Raw genomic sequence first — 9,790 nt, 5'->3', positions numbered from 1 at the left:
AGTAGCTGGGCCTGTAGGTGGTGCCTGTTACTGGTTTTTGAAATTAGATATTTATGCTTAGGAGAGTGTGGAATAAAAAAAAAAAAAGGACTGGAAAAGCTGGAGAAGATAAGTGAAACGATGCTAATACTCTGAAAAGAATAAAGTTGGTCAGGGTTTGGGTGCATGGGAGTGAGAGCAGGACATGAACAGATCCTACAGGTACTAAACGGATAGTGAGCCTGGCTGCACGTGGTGGCACACTGTGATCCAGTGAGTCTGGGAGCTGAGGCAGGAGGAGCTCAAGTTCAAGGCCAGCCTGAGCAGCATAGTGACACCCTGTTGCAAGTTAAAAGTACAACATGGCTGGGATTGGATCTCAGTGATAAAATGTCCCTAGGTTCAATCCCTAATGCCACAAAGGAAAAACAAAAAGGATAGCGAATCTTTCAAACAACTTGATGCCTATAAATTCATCAACTCAGTTTAAATAGATGATTTAAAAATAGGCATGGATAATTTTCTCGAAAGCTCACTCAAGAAAAAATAAGCTGAAGAACTCTATAAATCACACTGAATTCCCATTTAAAACAAGAAACTCTGATTGGCTCACCAGTGACCTCTATCAAGTACAGAAGGAGGAGATAGGACTGTCCAAATGGACCCTCCTGACTGGTTGTCTAAGGCCTGCATTACTCTACTGCCAAAACCAGACCCAAACAATGCAAGAGAACTCTAGTCAATGCCCTTAGGGACACAGACATGAAAGTACAAAAAGGATAGTGTGTCACTACCAAGTGGTGTTTGTTCAAGGAATGCAAGGTTGGTTTGACAACTGCAAATCAATCAATGTGGCTTAGCACATTTAAAACAGAGAAAGCATTTGCCACGTTTCAGCACCTTGTGATTTTAGACAGACCCCTAGTTGTTTGCCACACTGTTGGATTTTTTGCCTTGATGAATGAACCCAGCTGAAGTGTTCATTTCCCCCAGAGGTGTCGATATGGAAACTTGGGAAAGCCTAATGTATGTTTTTCATGAATTAAAATGCAAATCATGATGGTCCCAGGCAGGGGATGGAGTCTAAATAGAACCCCTCCAGGTGTTTTAAACAGGAAGAGACTGAATACAGGGAAATGGGTGTTTACAAAACTGGGGGAGGCTGCAGAATTGGGCTCCAGTCCAGGCCCTGGGGAATGATGTCCAGGACAGCACAGAACTGACTGCCAGGGTGCTGCTGCTGCTGAGGCCACTGCTGCCAATTTGTGTGTGGCTGTGATCCCGCGGCTGCTCCTGCCAGCCACACTGATGGGAGGAGTCTTATCACTGGGACCTAACCTTTCATCTAGAATCTGGTGACCGAGGGTCCTGGGAAATACAGTAGTTGGCTTTCCGCCCTGCTGAAGGGAAGAGGGATGGAGGTCACCAAACCTAGCCTGTGACACCGTCATGAAGGCTATGTTAGAAATGGAGAGGAGCAAAAAGCAGGCTTGAGGAAGGTCTAGAAAGAAGGTCACAGAGCCAGTAGGTAACAGCTGAGATCTGGACGCAGTCAGCTGGGCCCCTGAGTCCTGCTCTTGCCCACCTTTCTGTGCTACCTCCACTTGCTCCTCCTCCCAGGTGACAGCCAAGTGCAGCTAGCTCCTTAGCAGAGAGAGAAAGGGGTTTATCCAGCTGTTACCCAATTGAGCTTAGCATGTGCAAGGCCCTGTGGTCCATCCCCAGTGATAAAAATGAAAAAGAATTAGAAAAATCAGGGGTGGATCCAAGGTTTTGTGGGGGTTGAAGCTCATACAATTTCGGAACCCAAGATTAGGCACAGGGTCTCTGAAAGAGCTGGCATCAATGAGGAGAGCTGAGGCTTGATCTGAAAAGCATCACCCTAACCCAACCCAGCTCTGGGCATGAGCAAGTGTCTCGGAAAGAAGGATTCCTAGCTGTGAAGTTTGGGCTTTCTGTCCCCAATGCCTGGAAGAGTCTGGCCTGGAATCTAGAAGATGGTCGATAAATAGTTGTCAGACACCTTGATCATGAGGCAAAAGTGCTGATCACACAGGAAAATAAAACCAGCGGGACCACACTGACTTCCCTTCACCAAAGACACCATTCAGAGTCAACAGGCGGATCACAACCAGGAAGAGGAAATTGGCTGTGCATATCCACAAGAATTTATGGCCCCAACCGATAATGAAAGCTTATAAATCAGAAAGAAAAGGATAATCGGAAGGAAATAAACCAAACTCTCAGCTACGTCATGAAAGAAAACATCCAGATTGCCTTTTAGCTGCTGAAAAGACGCTCAGCCTCATTAGCCAGCAGGGAAGTGCAAACAGAAACTACCAAGGGATCCCTGGACTCGGAGATGGCTGGTGGGACAATAAACTGGAAGGATTCCTTTGGAAAACTGTGTAGCCATTTCCTTTAAACACACGCTTAGCTCATGAGGGCAATCTACCACGTATTTACCCAGGAGAAACGAAGACATGGCCACAGAAAATCTTATGGGTGAATGTTCAAAGCAGCTTTATCCAGAAGAGCCCCAAACTGGCACAACTCAAATGACCAGCCATTCCTTATCCACCTGTGGTTACCATTCAAACTAGGAAGGACCAATTAGGTGACAGCTCTTGTAATCTAATCATTTCCGCTCTGAATGTTCCTGCATTAACAGGAGCTTTTGGGAACATCCCATATCCAAACCGTAACAAAGGGAAAGCTTCACCCTCCCCCTGCCTAGTCAAATTTCCAAAAAATAGTATGGTTTATCAAGGCCTGTACCAGAAATTCCTGTTGGCTGCTGATTACCTGGGGAGATAGGTGAGGAAGATGCAGCACGCCTTGCTCAATGAGGAGGGTGAGTTCTGAGAGGTGTCCCTAGGAGATTCAAGTGCACTCACACAAACTAAGCCAGGCGTGACGTCACCAGGCTATGTGAGAATATGTATGTGTGGTTGGCCTTGACAGAAAGGTTATGCGGTTCACAGGGTGATCTCTCCAGGCGGGGCGTGCCCTGTTCATTCTCACAATCCTGCATGAAGTAAGCCTCATGGAGACATCATTTTCCACCCATCGCCAGTTGGCCCAATATTTTTTATTTTAGCCAATTTTTTGTTGTTGTTTTGCAGTGCTGGGGATCAAACCCAGGGCCTTGTGTGTGCTAGGCATGTACCTCATGTTACCACTGAGGTACATCCTAAGCCCTTATTTTAGCCATTTTAGTGATATTTATTGTGATTCTAATTGCATTTTCATGATAACTGATGTTTAGTATCTTGAAACAGGCTTATTAACCACTCGTTTTATCTATTTTCATAGGTAACTTCAATATTTTATCTCTTATAAAAAGGTTATTCATCTTATTGATTTGAAAGCATTCTTTACATATTCAGGAGAGATGACTTTTCTCAGATAGGTCCATAATGAATATTTTCTTCACATCTACACTTGCCTTTTGATTTTCTTGACTGTGTCTTCTATAGTGCAGAAATTTTCAATTTTGAGAAATTCAACTCATTATTTTTCTCTCATAGTATTTATACATTTTGTGTGCTACCTGAGAAGTCTTTGTCAACGTTGACCTCAAGCTCATAATTTTCTCCTACATTTCCTTCTAGAAGTTTTATAGTTTTAGATGATACCTTTTTTAAAAAAATGATCTATTTCAACTTAGTTTTTGTATATGATGTGAGTCAAGGGTCAAGGTTCATTTTTCTGTATACGAATGTTCGTTGGTTACAGCATTATTTGTTGGGAAGACAGTTCATTCCCCACCAAATTAATTTTGCAACTTCAGTGAAAAATTAATGGAATCTATCCATTGGGGTACATTTCCAGGCTTTAACACATTGATCTGCTTATTGAAGTTATGCCTATTACAAATTGCCTGATTACTATAGTATGATAGTAAGTTTTAAATCACAAAGGGTTAATTTTATGACTTTATTCTTCAACTAAAGAGTTTTGGTTACTCTAGGTCCAACACATTTGCAACACATTTCATTCATTCATTCATGGCGCTGGGAACTGAACCCAGGGCCTCATGCAAGGAGAGTGCACTAGACTGAGTTAAACGCACTGCCTCCCAACACACACACACACACACACACACACACACACACACACATGCATTTTAGAATCAATGTGTCAATTTCTACAAAAGCCTGCTGGGATTTAGATTGAGATTATTTTATATCTGTAGCTATTTAGGGAGAATTGACATTTCAAAAATATGAAATCTTTCAATCCATGAATAAAAAACTTTTTACATTTTTTTTTTAGGTTTTAAATTTCTACCACAGATGTTTTGTAGTTTTTGGTGCACAGATCTTGCACAACCATAGTACAAGCCAAATAGGCCACAGTGTCTGACCCTGAGACAGGTCACTGCGGAATCAGAGACATAGACAGGGAGAGCATTATCGTCCTCATTTTGCTCATCTCTTTCTTCATCTCAGAAATGAATATAATAGTCCCCACCTCCTAAAGTTGTGAGAGTTGAATGCTTTAGTCCCCTAAAGCTTACAGGACTAAAACAAGCTTACAAGATTGTTTGCACACACAGGTTGAGTGTTCTTTATTGGAAATATTTGTAACCAGAAGAGTTTCATATTAAACACATTTTTGGACTTAGGGATATTTGCATAAACATAATAAAATGTTTTGGGCATGGACCGAAGTCTAAGAATAAAATTCACTTATGTTTCACATCCACCTCATACACCTGAATCTAATTGTGTGTTTGTGTGTGTGCATGCGTGCACACGTGTGCGCACATGTGCTGAGACTAAATTTAGGATTTGTTACTTAAGAGGCCACTGTCCTACCACTGATCAGCCCTGAAGGTCATTTCATGCAATATTTTCAGTCTGCCTGGATGTTGACTGCAGCATGTCCCATGAGGTCAAGTGTACAATTTTCTTTTTGTGGCTTCATATTGATGCTCGAAAAACTTTGAAGTTTGGAGCATTTTAGTTTTTGGATTTTCAGATTAGCATGCTCAACCTGTATTAGATGCTCAGTAAACATGAGCTACAATTACCACTGGTTCAATAGGAAAGGCAATCAAGCTTTCAGTCTCCTCCTGTGACATCAGAGATAAATAAGGCTATTTCCTAAGCTAGAAATCTAGATGTAGATCAAGACTTTTCTTCCCCCTCACCTGCTGCATTCAACAGGCTGCCAAATTACCACTGGAGTGGCACCTGCCAAACACCACTCAATACATCTTGGGTGTCTCCAGACTTTGGTGGAAATGACATCCTTGTCCCTACACCCTGGGGCACATGCAGAGGACATGTCCTCACTTCCCACTCTCCTCATCCCTTCCCTACCAGGTCTTGGACGGACCCTTTTCAGGGACGCGGTTCAGTCCATAACACCTCCTTCTAATCCACCTGAGGACAAAGCACAAATCTGGTTCTGTCCCTTTTCTGCTTAATATTCTTCCAGGACAACAGGATATTATCAGCAAATAAACGAAATGAAGCCCAGACATAGTTATAGTGTGGGCCATGCTGGGAAGCAGAGCCCTGAGTGAAAGGAGCCAGACACAGGCCACAGAGCATGTGATTCCATGTTTGTGACACATCAGAAGAGGTGAGTCCATAGGGACAGAACGTCGATTAGCAGCTGCCAGGGTTGGGGCTGGGGGTACTCTTATGGGGTACAAGGGTTTTTTGGGGGGGGTAGTAAAATGTTTTAAAATTGGTAGTGATGATGGATGCGCAGATTAGTGGATACACTAAAAGCCATTGGAGCTGGGCACAGTGGCCACGCTTGTAATCCCAGTGGCTCAAGAGCCTGAGGCAGGAGGATCACAAGTTCAAAGCCAGCCTCAGCAACTTAGGGAGATCCAGTCTCAAAATTAAAAATAAAAATGGCTGGGGATGTGGCCCACGGGTTGAGTGCCTGGGTTTAATCTCTGTCACACTCACAAAAAGCCATTGAATTGTAAAGTTTAAATAGGTGAATTTTATGGCATATGAAACTTACCCCCAAGTCCATGGCTCCCTGGCGCCCCCTGGAGGGAGCCAGACCCATTGCCAGCTCCCCCGCAGCCACACTGGCTTGCTTGCTCTTGTCCCTGTCCCCTCAGGACCTGTGCACCTTTGGTTTCCTCTACCTCACCTGCATCTCCCCTTCAGCCTGCCTCACTGTCCTTCAGGTCTTAGCTCTGGGAAGCTGGCCCTGACCCCCATCCTGTCCCTCCAGGTGGACTTTGCTCAACCTGGTGATGGGGGACTGCATTCCTGGAATTCTGAGCACTGAGCGGAGCCCCAGAGCCGTGGACACCCGACTCGCAAGAGGATTCAAGGCCACTCACACAGAGACACTGCCACACCAAGGTGGCCTCAGTGGTGGCATCGAAGGCCACACATCCCCGGCCTCCAACTCGGCCGTCAAGCATCGACGTGGCCCATGGCATCGCCTCCTTCTTTACATCACAGCCACACACCACGGTGGGGACACTGGCAACTGCCCAGTATGTCTATTCCACAGAGGGGACCTAACCTGGGGAATCAGCCACCGGATGGGCCTGGGGCTGTAAGGTGTGGTGTGGGGTGTCCCCTGAGAGCTCCTGTGGGACATGCAAGAAGGCTCAGGGGAGAGGTGATAGGGTGACTTCATCCCCTGAGGGGACCAGCTGAGTGGTAGGTGGGGCAGGGAAGATGTGGCTGGAGGAGGTGTCCTGGGAACAAGCCTTGGGGTGTAAATGTTGTATCTGGAGGGTGGAGGCTCTCTGCTTCTGTTCATGGTATGGGCTGCCTCCCTCCGCCATGCTCTGGGAGCCAAGGCATGCTGCTGTCTACAAACCATGGCTTCTAAAACCCCAAGGGCCCTGGAACCCCATGGCCTCTGGAACGCCAAGGCCCCTGGAACCCCATGGTTCCTGGAACCCCAAGGCCCCTGGAACCCCATGGTTCCTGGAACCCCAAGGCCCCTGGAACCCTATGGCCCTTTGAACCCCAAGGCCTCTGGAACCCCAAGGCCCCTCAGGAACCCGAGGTCCCTGGAACCCCACAACCCCTGGAACCTCAAGGCCCCCTAGAACCCCATGGCTCCTGGAACCCCAAGGCCTCTGGAGCCCCAAGGTCCCTCTGGAACCCCAAGGCCTCTGGAATCCCAAGGCCCGTGGAACCCCATGGCTCCTGGAACCCCATGGCTCCTGGAACTCCAAGGCCCCTGGAACCCTATGGCCCTTTGAACCCCAAGGCCTCTGGAACCACAAGGACCCTGGAATCCCAAGGCCCCTCAGGAACCCGAGGTCCCTGGAACCCCACAACCCCTGGAACCCCAAGGCCCCATAGAACCCCAAGACCCCTGGAACCTCATGGCCCCTAGAACCCCAAGGTTCCTGAACCCCATGGCCTCTGGAACCCCAAGGCCCCTGGGATGCAAAGGCCCCTGGAACCCCACAGCCTCTGGAAGCCCAAGGCCCCTGAACCCCACTGCCTCTGGAATTCCACAGCCTCTGGAAAGCCAAGGCACCTGGAACCTCAAGTTCTCTGGAACCCCATGGCCTCTAAAACCCAAGGCACCCCTCTGGAACACCAAGGCCCCTGGAACACCAAGGCCTTGGGAACCCCACAGCCTCTGAAACCCCAAGGCCCCTGGAACCCCAAGGCCTCTGGAACCTCAAGGCCTCTGGAGCCCCAAGATCTCTGGAACCCCACGGTCTCTGGAACACCAAGGCCCCTGGAATACCAAGGCCTCTGGAACCCCAAAGTCCCTCTGGAACCCCATAGCCTCTGATACCCCAAGGCCTCTGGAACCCAAAGGGCCCTGGACTCTCACCCTGGAACCACAAGGCCTCTGGAACCTGAAGGCCCCTGGAACCCCACGGCCCCTAGAACCCCATGGTCTCTGGAACCCCACGGTCCTGGAACCCCAAGGCCCCTGGAACCCCAAGGCCCCTGGAACTGGAGCCTTGAAGTACACTCCCCCCTCTAAGGCTCTTCTTGACGGGTCTTTAATCACAGCAGTAAGAAACCGAAGGCTGGACCTGTGGAGCCCAGTGAGGGGACACTCCTGAGGTTGGGCCCTGTGCGTCCTGGATGAGGCCCTGCCCTGATGGAGGGCCACAGTGACGTCTCTGGCCTTCTGATGTCAGTGTCAGCTGGGAGCCAGTGTCCAGCAGTCCCCAGAAGGTCTGATTTTTTCCGTGTCCCTAGTACATAGTCACCTTGGTAGGAGCCCACATGTCCCTTGGGGGAAGGCTGGGAGAAAGACCGGCAATATAAACTTCCTGTAGTGACCGGGGCTCTTGCTCCAGGGACCTGGCCTCCTTCTTTCAAAGGGTCCTGGGTCTGTGACTGGCTCAAGCCGGGGAACATGTGGAGGACCCACGCTCTGCATAAGGGCCCCAGTTTAGACTTCCGCCCCCTTGACCTGAAACTCTGCTTATAGAGCCACCTGTCACTTGGCGGTGGGGACAGCCTGAGAAATGTGTTGGTAGGGCATATTTAGTCATTGTGCCTAGAGTGCCCTTACATACCCAGATGGTACAGCACCGCTAGGTGACAATCTGATGGGACCACTGTCACATGTGTGCCCTGTTGATGACCCTGCCGTCCTTCTGCAGCACATGGCCACCCAGACTACCCAAGCCTGCCTGTCTGTCCTAGGAACACCCTGAGTCCCGCCCACACCATCATTCTGGGTGTAGGAATGGCTGCTTTGCCACTGCCATCCATGACGGTGACCGTCCCGTCTCGCCTTTGGCTGGGAAGTGCCACCACTAGGCCCCTGCTACCTGGATTCGCCCAGCCCCACTGGGCGTAGGTCTCCCATGTGCGGGCAGCTCCTGTGCAGGTGCTGCTGCAGAGCAGGGCCACCCCACAGCCAGGCCGCGGACAGTGCCCCCCAGTGGACACCACCCTTTGGGCCCCAGCAGCCAGCAGGCCTCTCAGACCCAGCCCCGGACTGTGCAAGGTGGCCCCACGCTGTCACCTCGTGCCTTCCACCCAGCCCATGATCACAGACACACCTGCACACAGGGTCACACACAGAGGTTGTGATGGACACATGGAAAGTGGCCCCCAAGGACACAGACACCCATGGCCCAGAGACAATCCCATCCCCACACAGGTGATCCTGAGCTCTGTAGGCATAGACGCCAACTCAAAGAGACACAAGCTGTGCCCAGACACATGTGACAGACAGCCACGACAGTGTCCCCGTCTCCCTTCCACACCCTACGTTCAGTGAGGGGCAGCTGCAACCATTCCTGTGGCTGCAGCTCCAGTGACCCCTCCATGCCGCTGCACGCTGCCCAGCTGACGCAGCGACCTCTGACCCGGGCCTGCTGTCTCCTTCCTACCCAGGATTGGGCCTGGGGCATCCCTGGGACTGGGGACTCTTTAGGCCATGCCCACCCACTGCGTCCTGCAGGAAGTGGGAGGTATTTTTAGTTACAATTAACCTCCGCCCAATCTCCCGCCTCCTAATGGCACATCCGATTGAATTAATTGGAGAGGATTAAGTGGGAGCCACTTCCAGTCACCAGGAGAAGGAGGGAGGTGCCCCTCCCAGCTCGCCTGTGTCCCAGTCTCCCCTCTGCCAGCCAGGGGACCCTTCTCCGTGCCAGGCTAGGGCTCTACGGGTGCAACTTTCTCTCTTGCAGCAGACCTCTCCCCCATAACCCTTCCACCTCCTGCTCTCAAAGGTGGGAGTGTTGGAAGTTCTTCCTGCTGTCTATCTATCCCTCATCCATCCCACTGTGGTCCTGGGGAGCTTGGGGAGAAGTAAACAGTTATCACAGTCACAAAAACAATATTGCACCCACAAAACAGTTCCGGTTAGAGTTAGAAAG

Source organism: Marmota flaviventris, chromosome 18, assembly GCF_047511675.1.
Source record: "Marmota flaviventris isolate mMarFla1 chromosome 18, mMarFla1.hap1, whole genome shotgun sequence".
Taxonomy (NCBI): Eukaryota; Metazoa; Chordata; class Mammalia; order Rodentia; family Sciuridae; genus Marmota; species Marmota flaviventris.
This window is presented reverse-complemented; position numbering follows the sequence as displayed.